Source organism: Anomalospiza imberbis, chromosome 3 (genome assembly GCF_031753505.1).
Source record: "Anomalospiza imberbis isolate Cuckoo-Finch-1a 21T00152 chromosome 3, ASM3175350v1, whole genome shotgun sequence".
NCBI classification, from domain to species: Eukaryota; Metazoa; Chordata; class Aves; order Passeriformes; family Viduidae; genus Anomalospiza; species Anomalospiza imberbis.
The window spans coordinates 784,512-797,642 of NC_089683.1; positions in this window are offsets into that span (position 1 = coordinate 784,512).

A 13,131-nucleotide genomic window follows, 5' to 3' on the forward strand; every position below is an offset into this window, starting at 1 on the left:
CGGAGCGGGCGGGGCCGGGGCGGGGGGCGCGGGCGGCCGGGGCGCGGCGGGGCGGCCCCGCCGGGCGCTCGCTCATGGCAGCGCGGCCGCTGCGCCCCGCCCGGTGCGGGGATGGGGCGGCCGGGGCGGGCCGGGGCGGGGCGCGGCCGCGCCGCGATTGGTGCGCGCTCCCGCCCGCGCCCCCGAGCGCGCTCCCGCAGCCGCGCACCCGCACCCGCGGGCGGGAGCGCCGCCGGGCCCCCCTCGCCTCCCCGGGCACGCCGGGAGCTGTAGTGCGGCCTTTGTGCCGCGCCCGGGCTCGGGATGCGGGATGCGGGGCTCGGGGGCAGGGCTGGGGCGTGGAATGAAGGATGCGGGAGTGGGATGCTGCGTTGGAATGCAGAACCGGCATGTGGGATGGGGATTGTGGGATGAAGGATGCGGCGTTGGAATGCGGGATTAGGATGGAGGATGAAGGATACGGGTCTGGCGGGCAGGGCTGGGATGCAAGATTAGGATACAGGATACGGAATGCGGGATTGAGATATGGGATCACAAATGCAGGAATGGCATGCAGGATGCAGGACTGGGATATGGGATGAAGGATACAGGATTGGGATGTAGGACAAAGGATTGGAATGTAGGACTGGGATGCTGGACTGGAATGCAGGACCGGGATGTGGGATGAAGGATGCAGTACTGGGGTCCAGTGCTGGGATGCAGCACTGGAATGCAGGACTGAGATTCTGGGCTGGGATGCTGCATTGGAATGCAGGATGAAGGATTGAGGATGAAGGATGCAGGTCTGGGATGTGGGTTGCAGAATGCAGGATGCAGGATTTGTGTGCATGGAGAGTATTTTTGGGGAGTGCAGGATGTGGGATACAGGATGTAGGACTGGGATGTGGGAAGCAGGGTGCAGGGTCCATGATGAGGGATCAGGGATGTGGGATACAGGATGCAGGACTGGGATGAGGGAAGCAGGGTGCAGATTCCATGATGAGGGATCAGGGATGTGGGATACAGGATGGGGGACTGGGATGTGGGAAGCAGGGTGCAGGGTCCATGATGGGGGATCAGGGATGGGGGATACAGGATGCAGGACTGGGATGTGGGAAGCAGGGTGCAGATTCCATGATGAGGGATCAGGGATGGGGGATACAGGATGCAGGACTGGGATGTGGGAAGCAGGGTGCAGGGTCCATGATGAGGGATCAGGGATGGGGGATACAGGATGCAGGACTGGGATGTGGGAAGCAGGGTGCAGGGTCCATGATGGAGGATCAGGGATGGGGGATACAGGATGCGGGACTGGGATGTGGGAAGCAGGGTGCAGGGTCCATGATGGGGGATCAGGGATGGGGGATACAGGATGGGGGACTGGGATGTGGGAAGCAGGGTGCAGGGTCCATGATGGAGGATCAGGGATGGGGGATACAGGATGGGGGACTGGGATGAGGGAAGCAGGGTGCAGGGTCCATGATGGGGGATCAGGGATGGGGGATACAGGATGGGGGACTGGGATGTGGGAAGCAGGGTGCAGGGTCCATGATGGGGGATCAGGGATGGGGGATACAGGATGGGGGACTGGGATGTGGGAAGCAGGGTGCAGATTCCATGATGAGGGATCAGGGATGGGGGATACAGGATGCAGGACAGAGGCAGGAGAAGCAGGGGATGCCCAGTCCCAGCGCTCTGACAGGGACAGAGCTCTTTTCTCAGACCTGGCAGCCAGCACAGGGCATGGTCACCCTGTGGAGTTTGGGGGTCCCTGGGCTGTCCCAGGCTCTGTGTCCCCCTGCAGCCAGGCATGGCTGGTGCATCCCAGTGGGAATAATCCTGGCACCTTACGGGGCTGTGGGGGGGAGATTAAACATTCTTGTGGTTAATCGAGTCTGAGCAGCCACCCGTTCCTTCCCCGGAACCAGAGATTATCCCATAATCAATTAATTAGGGTACTTGCTGCCATACACAGGCCTGCCTGGTGCTATCCGAGTCCTCCAGCTCCGGGAGTAGCTTCCAGGCAGGGACAGTCCCCTCCCCAAAGGCACAACCCCAGCCATGGAGGGGGACCACGGGACAAAGGAGGGTGCGAGGGAGGAAAGTGGGAGGGAGATTCAGCAGGGATGGAGGGGAGATGGAATTGGGATGGAGCAACAATGGAGGGGGCAAGAGGAGGATGGAGAAGATGATGGGGAGGGTGAAGGGGGATGGAGGGGGATGGAAGTTTCAGGAGAGGAAGGGTGGGAGTGGGGATGCAGCAGTGATGGAAGGGGGGATGGAGGGGGTGGAGGGAGGGTGACAGGGATGATGCAGGGGGATGGACGGACGGAGGTGACGGGAAGGGTGACAAATGGAGGGGGCAATAGAGGAGGATGGAGGAGGGATGGAGGGGGCAATGAGGGATGGAGTTGAGGGGTGGAGGGATGGAGGGACAATGGAGGGGACGGAGGGTGTTATGGGGAGGGATGAAGGGAGTGATGGGAAGATGGATGAGGTAGAGAATGGGACAGCAGGGGCTGTGGAGGGGGCACTGCTGGGGCCACCTTTCCTCGCCCGCCCTTTCCCAGGGAAGGCTCCATCGCCAGGGCGCTGCAGTTGGGCCCTGTCAGGGGCACAGCCATCGGGTGGGGACAGCCCCCATGGCACAGCACAGACCTGTTGGTGCTGTCCCCACTGTGGCCCCCACACCCTGGCTCCCCACCAAGGCCCTGGGCCCAGGGATCCGGCTGCTGCGTGGCTCTGCCTGTGGCACTGTCCCCGTGTCTCCAGGGACGAGCTCAGGGACACCATAGCCCTGCTCCCCTGGCAGCCCCTGGCTGTGGTGGTCCAGCCCCAGATCCCCCGCAGGACCAGGCTGTGGGGACAGGCAGGTGGGTGACACACAGGAACAGGAGGATGTATAGGCAGGACATGAGACGTGGCAAAGAGACAGCGGGGACATTTCAGGAGCAGGGACAGTGTGATGGGTAAGGACAGCGTGACATGTCAGGTGGGGTAACCTGTAGGGACACGGTGACCTAGGGAGGGTGAGGTGACATGTGTGGTCAGAATGACACACAGGGACACAGTGCCAGGTGGGGCAGGGTGCCAGGTAGGGCAGGGTGACACATGAGGACAGTGCCTTGCCCACAGGTGTCAGCACAGGATCAGAGGGTGCTAGTGGTGGCCACTGGCCTCCGGCCTCGGGGCTGACCCTCAGCACTGTTCCTGGGGCGGTGGGGCTGCGGGGACAGTGAACCCTCGTTGTGGCCATCCTTGGCCAGCCCGGGGATGCCTGGGCAGGACACTGTGGGGCAATCACCCCACAGAGGCTGAGCAGAGCCCTGAGCCCCCTCTGTGTATGGGAGGGATATGGTGTGTGCATGTGTCTATGGGGACATGGTGTGTATGGGGACATGGTGTGTGTGGGGTGATGAGGTGTGTATGGGGTGATGAGGGGTGTGTGGGGTGATGAGGTGTGTATGGGGTGATGAGGTGTCTATGGGGTGATGAGGTGTGTATGGGGACATGGTGTGTGTGGGGTGATGAGGTGTGTATGGGGTGATGAGGTGTCTGTGGGGTGATGGTGTGTATGGGGTGATGGTGTCTATGGGGTGATGAGGTGTCTATGGGGTGATGGTGTGTATGGGGTGATGGTGTCTATGGGGTGATGAGGTGTGTATGGGGACATGGTGTGTGTGGGGTGATGAGGTGTGTATGGGGTGATGAGGGGTGTGTGGGGTGATGAGGTGTGTATGGGGTGATGAGGTGTCTATGGGGTGATGAGGTGTGTATGGGGTGATGGTGTGTATGGGGTGATGAGGTGTGTATGGGGTGATGAGGTGTGTATGGGGTGATGAGGTGTGTATGGGGTGATGGTGTGTATGGGGTGATGAGGTGTCTGTGGGGTGATGAGGTGTCTATGGGGTGATGGTGTGTATGGGGTGATGGTGTCTATGGGGTGATGAGGTGTGTATGGGGTGATGAGGTGTGTATGGGGTGATGGTGTGTATGGGGTGATGGTGTCTATGGGGTGATGAGGTGTCTATGGGGTGATGGTGTGTATGGGGTGATGGTGTCTATGGGGTGATGAGGTGTGTATGGGGTGATGAGGCGTGTATGGGGTGATGAGGTGTGTATGGGGTGATGAGGTGTGTATGGGGTGATGGTGTGTATGGGGTGATGAGGTGTCTGTGGGGTGATGAGGTGTCTATGGGGTGATGGTGTGTATGGGGTGATGAGGTGTCTGTGGGGTGATGAGGTGTGTGTGGGGTGATGGTGTGTATGGGGTGATGAGGTGCCTATGGGGTGATGAGGTGTGTATGGGGTGATGGTGTGTATGGGGTGATGAGGTGTGTATGGGGTGATGGTGTGTATGGGGTGATGAGGTGTCTGTGGGGTGATGAGGTGTGTGTGGGGTGATGAGGTGTCTATGGGGTGATGGTGTGTGGGGTGATGAGGTGTGTATGGGGTGATGGTGTGTAGGGGGTGATGGTGTGTATGGGGTGATGAGGTGTCTATGGGGTGATGAGGTGTCTATGGGGTGATGGTGTCTATGGGGTGATGGTGTCTATGGGGTGATGAGGTGTGTATGGGGTGATGAGGTGTGTATGGGGTGATGGTGTGTATGGGGTGATGAGGTGTGTGTGGGGTGATGGTGTGTATGGGGTGATGAGGTGTGTATGGGGTGATGAGGTGTGTATGGGGTGATGAGGTGTGTATGGGTTGATGGTGTCTATGGGGTGATGAGGTGTGTGTGGGGTGATGAGGTGTGTATGGGGTGATGAGGTGTGTATGGGGTGATGGTGTGTATGGGGTGATGAGGTGTGTATGGGGTGATGAGGTGTGTGTGGGGTGATGGTGTGTATGGGGTGATGAGGTGTGTATGGGGTGATGAGGTGCCTATGGGGTGATGAGGTGTGTATGGGGTGATGGTGTGTATGGGGTGATGAGGTGTGTATGGGGTGATGGTGTGTATGGGGTGATGAGGTGTCTGTGGGGTGATGAGGTGTGTGTGGGGTGATGAGGTGTCTATGGGGTGATGGTGTGTGGGGTGATGAGGTGTGTATGGGGTGATGGTGTGTAGGGGGTGATGGTGTGTATGGGGTGATGAGGTGTCTATGGGGTGATGAGGTGTCTATGGGGTGATGGTGTCTATGGGGTGATGGTGTCTATGGGGTGATGAGGTGTGTATGGGGTGATGAGGTGTGTATGGGGTGATGGTGTCTATGGGGTGATGAGGTGTGTATGGGGTGATGAGGTGTGTGTGGGGTGATGGTGTCTATGGGGTGATGAGGTGTGTATGGGGTGATGAGGTGTGTATGGGTTGATGGTGTCTATGGGGTGATGAGGTGTGTGTGGGGTGATGAGGTGTGTATGGGGTGATGAGGTGTGTATGGGGTGATGAGGTGTGTGTGGGGTGATGAGGTGTCTATGGGGTGATGAGGTGTCTATGGGGTGATGGTGTGTGGGGTGATGAGGTGTGTGTGGGGTGATGAGGTGTCTATGGGGACATGGTGTCTATGGGGTGATGAGGTGTCTGTGGGGTGATGAGGTGTCTATGGGGTGATGAGGTGTCTATGGGTTGATGAGGTGTGTATGGGGTGATGGTGTCTATGGGGTGATGAGGTGTGTATGGGGTGATGAGGTGTCTGTGGGGTGATGAGGTGCCTATGGGGTGATGAGGTGCCTATGGGGACCTGCTGTGTATGGGGACATGGTGTGTATGGGGTGATGAGGTGTCTGTGGGGTGATGAGGTGTGTGTGGGGTGATGAGGTGTGTATGGGGTGATGAGGTGTGTATGGGTTGATGGTGTCTATGGGGTGATGAGGTGTGTATGGGGTGATGAGGTGTGTGTGGGGTGATGAGGTGTGTATGGGGTGATGAGGTGTGTATGGGTTGATGGTGTCTATGGGGTGATGAGGTGTGTATGGGGTGATGAGGTGTATGTGGGGTGATGAGGTGTGTATGGGGTGATGAGGTGTCTATGGGGTGATGAGGTGTCTATGGGGACATGGTGTGTATGGGGTGATGAGGTGTGTATGGGGTGATGGTGTGTATGGGGTGATGAGGTGTGTATGGGGTGATGGTGTCTATGGGGTGATGGTGTGTATGGGGTGATGAGGTGTGTATGGGGTGATGAGGTGTCTATGGGGTGATGGTGTGTATGGGGTGATGAGGTGTGTATGGGGTGATGGTGTGTATGGGGTGATGAGTTGTATGTGGGGTGATGAGGTGTGTATGGGGTGATGAGGTGTCTATGGGGTGATGAGGTGTCTATGGGGACATGGTGTGTATGGGGTGATGAGGTGTGTATGGGGTGATGGTGTGTATGGGGTGATGAGGTGTGTATGGGGTGATGGTGTCTATGGGGTGATGAGGTGTCTATGGGGACATGGTGTGTATGGGGTGATGAGGTGTCTGTGGGGTGATGAGGTGCCTATGGGGTGATGAGGTGCCTATGGGGACATGGTGTCTATGGGGTGATGAGGTGTGTATGGGGTGATGAGGTGTGTATGGGGTGATGGTGTCTATGGGGTGATGAGGTGTGTATAGGGTGATGAGGTGTCTGTGGGGTGATGAGGTGCCTATGGGGTGATGAGGTGCCTATGGGGACCTGCTGTGTATGGGGACATGGTGTCTATGGAGGGTCCTGGTGGCACAGCTGGTGACATCCCAGTGCAGCGGTTGGCACGGGATGGCACAGGAGAACTGAGCACCTGCAGAGGTGGGTTGCTGGGTCCTGAGCCAGGGCTGACACTGAGCTGGCTGGGGCAGGGGACACAGTCTGGGTGCCACACTGGGTGGGATGACATTCGAGGCCTGCAGTCTGTCCCAGAGTGCTACAGCAGGGCTGGGAGATCCTGGTTCCTCAGACCTTGGTTTTCCTGTTCCTCCCCATCAGGGGTTCCCACATCCTACAGCCACCCTGGGACATCCCAGCCGTCCCTTGGGCATTGTGGCTGCTGCCAGGACAACCCAGATAGCCCTGAGAGCATCCAGCCTCTGGAAATCTGGTTGGCTTTGGGTACTGCAGCCATGCCTGGGACACCACAGCCAACATCGGGACACCGTAGCCACTTTTGAGACACTAGTGCCAGACCTGGGCCACCAAGGGTATCCCTGGCCAGTACAGTCACCTCTGGGACACTGCAGCCATCCCTGGGTACTGTGGCCACCCCAATTCCCAGCTCTTGTGGATGACTGGGGGGATCTGGGGGGGCTGTGGCCCCCTGTACCCTGTAGTCACTGGGACACTCGACACCCTTGGCTGGCAGCGAGGGTGGCATGAGACCTTGGGACCTCCTTCCCATGGTCTGCTCCAGCCTCTTGGCATTCCCTGGCTGCCAGACCCAGGCAGATGGGAGAGGGAAGGAATGCCCAGATGTGGAGGGAAGGGATGCCCAGTGCTGGGGTAATGCTGTCCCACCCAGGGGACCCTCTCCCATCTCCTTCAGCACCGCCATCCCTGCGTCACTCCGTGGGAAAGGCTAAGAAAGGGGACACTGATAAAGGGGAAGGGCTGCCAGGGTCACGCCAGGACCTGCCCCACGTGCCCCGGTGCAGCAGCTCCCCCTGAGGCACCGACAGCCCTGTTCTCCTTGGGGGGGACCAGCTCCCCCCTCCCAAAGCCCCTCTGAGGGTGTCTCAAAGCTGCTCTCACTGCAGCCTCCACCCAGGTCCAGGCGCAATCCCTCATTCCCAGCTCCTGCTGCCATTCCCAGCTCACTGCCCTGGAGCACTTTGTCTAAACCAAGGTCGTAACAGGAGCACTACATGGCTGCCAAAACCTTCTCACCTTCGCTGTCACCAGGAATTTGTGCTGGGGCTCACGAACATCCTCTGGTCAGAGTGCTGCCTCTCTTGGCAGGGTCACAGGAGTCACCCCTGTCCCCAGGGAGGACCTCTTCCCTCTGTGGATGCTGTGGGGGCAGATGGAAGCACACAAGTTGGGAACAGGGAAATCAGTCTCCATGTTGGCAGTGTTGGGTTGACATTCCTTAGGCTTTTTCTTGGTGTTTGGCCAACTGGTAGTGGTGTTGGCTGGAGCAGCCCTGGAGAAAAGCCTGTCCTCCCTGGTGGGAAAAGGGCATGTCCAGTGGGATGTTCCCAGCTTGGGCTGCAGCTCAGAGGGTGGATCCTCCTGTTTTCCCACACCAATGACCCTTCACCTTCCCACTCTCTCGGCTTCTACATGGGGGAAGGGATGCTGAGGGTCCAGCAGGCATTTGGCTGCTTTCCCTCAAAACCAGCTTGCCAGCATTCCCAGAGATCCAGTGGGTTTATTTCCCATTTCCCTCCTCTGTGGCAGTTCTGCAGTTCAGCTCAGCTGCTTGTGGCACTCCTCATCCTCCCCATGCTCCTGGCTTCCCTCCTGCCATCCCCAAATCCATGTGCCAGATTGCTGCCGAGGAGCCTGGGGAGCAGCAGGGCCTCAGGCTCCTTTTGGGCTGAGATCAGAGGTTTTGTGGTTTTTCAGACTGTGAACTGAGCGGGGGCTGCCCAGGCACAGCACAGGAGGGCTGGGAAAGGGGAGCTCCCACAGCCACACGGGAAGGCAGGAGGAGAATCACTCCAGTGCAAGATTCACCCCATATCCAAAGTGGGGGAGCTGGAGGGGCCAGCACAGCTCACACTAAGCCTGGATTTAGGATGGATCAGTTTGCCGGCAGCTGACTCCTCTATAATTAGACGGCAGCAGTGGAACGGGAGCCAGCTCGGGGCGCAGAGCTCCAACACCTCCCCGTGCGCAGGCACGGCATTCCACATGACCCCCGGATGCGTAAACAGCCGCAGGAGGGATGAGCTGTGTCTCCTTACCGACGGGGACGCAGGAATGCAAGCTGCTGCAAAGTGCTGCCTCTCCTGCAGGCCCTCAGGCTGCCCCCAGGAGAAGATGCGGCCCCAGCGGATGAATCCCGCTGGGATGCAGGCTGGATGGCTTAGCAGCATCTTGTCCCACGTCACTCCGGGGGCTGGAAGGAGCTGCAGCCCTGCCTGGCTTCAGGCCCTGCAGGCTGGGAGCCCACACATGCCCGGTGCCCCCGGTCTGTGGCTCCCGAGCCGTGTCCTGGCTCCTGTGTGACCCGGGGAACTCCGTGTCTGCTTGCCAAGGCCCCACAGATCCGGGCTGTGCCCTCTTCCCACCTCTGCCATCATCTCACATGGGAGCTGAGAGAGGGAAAAGGGACGGCTGGCAGTTGTGTGGGAGGCTCCAGGCTTTTATCTTGGACGTGGTTTCTTTCCAGCAGATGTGGAGTGAGCAACGTCCGTAAGGCAGCAGCTCAGCTTCGCTGCGCCGAGATTAAAGGATTTAGTAATCTGCTGGCAGGATGTAATTGAAAAAGGCAGAGCTCTGGCTGCGCAGCACTCAGCTGATGCACCAGGGCATTCCCACGCTCCCGAGATCCCTCCAAACCTCCTGGCAAGCACAGTCAATCCCAGTGTGTGTGGGGCAGGCCCTACTCTCCACAGAACAGGGACTAACACTTCATCTTCCTTCGTAGGTAACTATTGATTAGTCAGTAACGAGCTGCCAGGGAGCTTCTCACTCTCTACCTCAAGCTGCCCCAGAAAGGATAAGGAACTGAAAGTGGCGCTGCCTCCGTGCTGGGTGCGTGTGGATGTGGCACATGGGGACGGGGTTAGTGGTGAGAATTGTTGAATTTGATGGGCCTTTTCCAACACCAGTGATTCCGTGGTCCCGTGACTCCAGATGGGTGGTGTGTCTCTGGGTACGGAGGGGAGCGGAGCTGCCCTTGCTGGAGGTCAAAGCCTCATTCCATCACCACTCCTCAGTCCCCTGTTCCATCCCTGCTTCACTCCCTGGTTCCCACTGCAGGAAGCAAGGCTGTGACTGGCTCTGCAAAGCACTGACAACAATGCTGGGCTTCTTCCCCCACTGGGGGAACCAGGACCCAGCACAGGCAAGTGATGCCACGGCCACAGGGCAGGGATTTTTGGCTGCAGACTCCAGGGATGAAGCTCTGGAGGGGGAAGTCTGTCCTGGAGGGGCAGAGGCATGGGAAGACCAAGGTCCTCAGGCATTGCAGCTGGGAAGGAGCTCCTGCAGGTGCACGGCGGAGGTGCCCTGGGCAGGGAGCTCCTGGGTGATCCAGGAGCCCAGATGATCCACTGGCAGGGAGCTCCTGGGTGATCCAGGAGCCCAGATGATCCACTGGCAGGGAGCTCCTGGGTGATCCAGGAGCCCAGATGATCCACTGACAGGGAGCTCCTGGGTGATCCAGGAGCCCAGATGATCCACTGGCAGGGAGCTCCTGGGTGATCCAGGAGCCCAGATGATCCACTGGCAGGGAGCTCCTGGGTGATCCAGGAGCCCAGATGATCCACTGGCAGGGAGCTCCTGGGTGATCCAGGAGCCCAGATGATCCACTGGCAGGGAGCTCCTGGGTGATCCAGGAGCCCAGATGATCCACTGGCAGGGAGCTCCTGGGTGATCCAGGAGCCCAGATGATCCACTGGCAGGGAGCTCCTGGGTGATCCAGGAGCCCAGATGATCCACTGACAGGGAGCTCCTGGGTGATCCAGGAGCCCAGATGATCCACTGGCAGGGAGCTCCTGGGTGATCCAGGAGCCCAGATGATCCACTGGCAGGGAGCTCCTGGGTGATCCAGGAGCCCAGATGATCCACTGGCAGGGAGCTCCTGGGTGATCCAGGAGCCCAGATGATCCACTGGCAGGGAGCTCCTGGATGATCCAGGAGCCCAGACGATCCACTGGCAGGGAGCTCCTGGGTGATCCAGGAGCCCAGATGATCCACTGGCAGGGAGCTCCTGGGTGATCCAGGAGCCCAGATGATCCACTGGCAGGGAGCTCCTGGGTGATCCAGGAGCCCAGATGATCCACTGGCAGGGAGCTCCTGGGTGATCCAGGAGCCCAGATGATCCACTGGCAGGGAGCTCCTGGGTGATCCAGGAGCCCAGATGATCCACTGACAGGGAGCTCCTGGGTGATCCAGGAGCCCAGATGATCCACTGGCAGGGAGCTCCTGGGTGATCCAGGAGCCCAGACGATCCACTGGCAGGGAGCTCCTGGGTGATCCAGGAGCCCAGACGATCCACTGGCAGGGAGCTCCTGGGTGATCCAGGAGCCCAGATGATCCACTGGCAGGGAGCTCCTGGGTGATCCAGGAGCCCAGATGATCCACTGGCAGGGAGCTCCTGGGTGATCCAGGAGCCCAGACGATCCACTGGCAGGGAGCTCCTGGGTGATCCAGGAGCCCAGACGATCCACTGGCAGGGAGCTCCTGGGTGATCCAGGAGCCCAGATGATCCACTGGCAGGGAGCTCCTGGGTGATCCAGGAGCCCAGATGATCCACTGGCAGGGAGCTCCTGGGTGATCCAGGAGCCCAGATGATCCACTGGCAGGGAGCTCCTGGGTGATCCAGGAGCCCAGATGATCCACTGGCAGGGAGCTCCTGGGTGATCCAGGAGCCCAGATGATCCACTGACAGGGAGCTCCTGGGTGATCCAGGAGCCCAGATGATCCACTGGCAGGGAGCTCCTGGGTGATCCAGGAGCCCAGATGATCCACTGGCAGGGAGCTCCTGGGTGATCCAGGAGCCCAGATGATCCACTGGCAGGGAGCTCCTGGGTGATCCAGGAGCCCAGATGATCCACTGGCAGGGAGCTCCTGGGTGATCCAGGAGCCCAGATGATCCACTGGCAGGGAGCTCCTGGGTGATCCAGGAGCCCAGATGATCCACTGGCAGGGAGCTCCTGGGTGATCCAGGAGCCCAGATGATCCACTGACAGGGAGCTCCTGGGTGATCCAGGAGCCCAGATGATCCACTGGCAGGGAGCTCCTGGGTGATCCAGGAGCCCAGACGATCCACTGGCAGGGAGCTCCTGGGTGATCCAGGAGCCCAGACGATCCACTGGCAGGGAGCTCCTGGGTGATCCAGGAGCCCAGATGATCCACTGGCAGGGAGCTCCTGGGTGATCCAGGAGCCCAGATGATCCACTGGCAGGGAGCTCCTGGCTGATCCAGGAGCCCAGATGATCCACTGGCAGGGAGCTCCTGGGTGATGCACTCAACAGAGCCCAGCTGAGTGCCCCGTGCTGGCCAAGCTGAGGTGAGTGTGCAGAAATCAGAGATGTGCCTGGCCCACAGAGCTGCTGCCAAAGGCACTGGGCTCCGTGTGCCCTTTGTGTCCTCCCTGTCACCTGGAAGTGCTGAGTCCTTCTCCTCGCAGCGGGCTGGCTGGAACAGAAACCAAGGGGAAGTCCCTGTTTCAGGAACATGGAGCTGCCTTTCTTGTTCCTCTCACGTGCTCTCTGTCTGTCCACCTGCCTGGGAGAGGCGAGAGGGAAGGAGGAGAAATCCAAGGTGGTGAGAGCCTGGCCCTGCTGGCTGGGAGCTGCTCCAAACACCAGCCTGTCCTGCCAGTGCCCAAACAGCCTTGGCAGGAGCCACTCGGTGTGGCTGTGTGGGTCAGCTGGAGGCAGGAGGGTGGCTGGAGGCCTGGTGAGACCCAGCACCGTATTTGCAAAAGAGAAAATCTGTGTGGGGGGGCCCTTCTTGCTGCACTGTCATTTTCTCTGCTGAGGAATTCAGCGTTCTGACCAAGGTTATTTCTTACCCTGGGCTTCCCTGGGGCATCTCAAAGAATTCACCACGGCTGGGAAGGGGCTCAGCCTGGAGAAAAGGAGGCTCAGGGGGGACCTTGTGGCTCTGCACAACTCCTGACAGGAGGGGACAGCCAGGGGGGGTCGGGCTCTGCTCCCAGGGAACAGGGACAGGACAAGGGGAAATGGCCTCAGGCTGGGCAGGGCAGGCTCAGGGTGGACAGCAGCAGGAATTTCCCCATGGAAAGGGTGCTCAGGCCTTGGCAGGGGCTGCCCAGGGAGGTTTGAAGATGTCCAGGGCAGGCCTGGACGTGGCACTGAGTGCCCTGGGCTGGGGACAAGGTGGGGAATGGGCACAAGCTGGCCTCAATGATCCTGTTCCAGCCTGAAGGATTCTGTGATTCTGTGTATTTATTTGAGTTCTCCTGCTCTGATGATGACATCAGAAAAAAAAAAAAAAAAAAAGCCAGAGGGGTGCCTGGAGTTCAGAGCTCCTGCTCTGGTGTCTGGGGTGTCTGGGGTGCTTGGAGCCTAGAACATGCTTTGGACACCCCTGCTGAGAGGACAACGTTGTATGGCAG